The following is a 1650-nucleotide window of genomic DNA, read 5'->3' as shown; positions in this document are numbered from 1 at the left end:
CAACATCAATAAGATATCCACTGTTATCTTTGTCTCAACAATATCAATAAGATATCCACTGTTATCTTTGTCTCAACAATATCAATAAGATATCCACTGTTATCTTTGTCTCAACAACATCAATAAGATATCCACTGTTATCTTTGTCTCAACAACATCAATAAGATATCCAATGTTATCTCTGTCTCAACGGCTTTAATAAGATATCCACTGTTATCTTTGTCTCAACAACATCAATAAGATATCCAATGTAACAACAATATGCATCATCGACTCCAAGAAGACATTACAGACAATCACGGTCTTGAAGATGCCACAGAAGATATCCACTGTAATCCACCTGCCTCATCGCCTCCAGTAACTATAATACTCTTCGTATCAAAAACTCTTCAGTCGGATCTGGTCCCTTAAGGGATTTCCCAACCCTTGCTCTCAGCCACCATCCGTCGCCCACATGTAAATTTACTCGTGGAATTCGCCCCTTCAAGTTGGCTGGTGGCCCGACGACAAGAATCCCAGAGCTTAATATTAAGTCAAGCCTGTACAAATACGACAGCCATCTACTGCTCTGTCGTACTTACGCTCTCTCTCTCTCTCTCTCTCTCTCTCTCTCTCTCTCCCCCATAACACATGATAACACGTGACTTAACACCGTTCGGCAAATACCTTATCGTTAATTACTCGCAAAGTCTCTCTCTCTCTCTCTCTCTCTCTCTCTCTCTCTCTCTCTCTCTCTCTCTCTCTCTCTCTCTCTCTCTCTCTCTCTTGTCAAACTTTTCCACTCGAGTCATAAAATACCAGACCTGAACTTTAAAATCGAACCACGCAGAACAAATGAACTTCTACATAACTAACAATCCATTTCATATGTTACACTGTAAATTGATATTGCAGTTCAACCTCCTCCTATGCTTCTCCATTAAGTTTTCTGTCTCTGCCCCGGGAGAATTAGTATTTGTTGAACGTGCACAGAAACTCACCTTTTAATAGAAATAATAAATATCTATATATTGCATGTCCTTTTAACCTCTTCTGTGACCACAGTCCGTTGTCGAATGATGCTCATGTCAGTATAGATTGATGTCTGGTATGTGTATTGTTAACTCTAACAAAATACTTCATGAAAACGTGTATCGGTAGAGTAAAAGATCTACCCTGATACACAGGTATGTACGATGGTGCCCTGTATTTGAGGGTAGAAAAGGTAACTTCAAGAAGCAGAGGAGAGGAACCTCGGAACGATAAACGGTGGAACGCCAACTCTACAGGCAACGGAATGAAGGAATATGGAACGGACTGGTACTTGATCATTGTAATATCACCTGTTAAAAGAGGAGACTGGATATGGTACGTCTACATGAAGAGGCTAAAGACAAAAAAGTAATCAGGTGAAGAGAAGGAGATACAAAAAAGATAGAAAACGATATAGAAAAGATAAAAAAGAGATACCAAAAAGATAAAAGATTTTATATAGAAATGAATAGTAAGCCACTGAAGTTTAAAATGAATTAATGTAATTTTAAATGACTGGTGTTATAACATCTCACTTGAGCCCACATATCTACTACATCTATCACATCTCACTTGAGCCCACATATCTACTACATCTATCACTTTTCACTTGAGCCCACATATCTACTACATCTATCA

This window comes from Panulirus ornatus, chromosome 33 (genome assembly GCF_036320965.1).
Source record: "Panulirus ornatus isolate Po-2019 chromosome 33, ASM3632096v1, whole genome shotgun sequence".
Taxonomy (NCBI): domain Eukaryota; kingdom Metazoa; phylum Arthropoda; class Malacostraca; order Decapoda; family Palinuridae; genus Panulirus; species Panulirus ornatus.
This window is presented reverse-complemented; position numbering follows the sequence as displayed.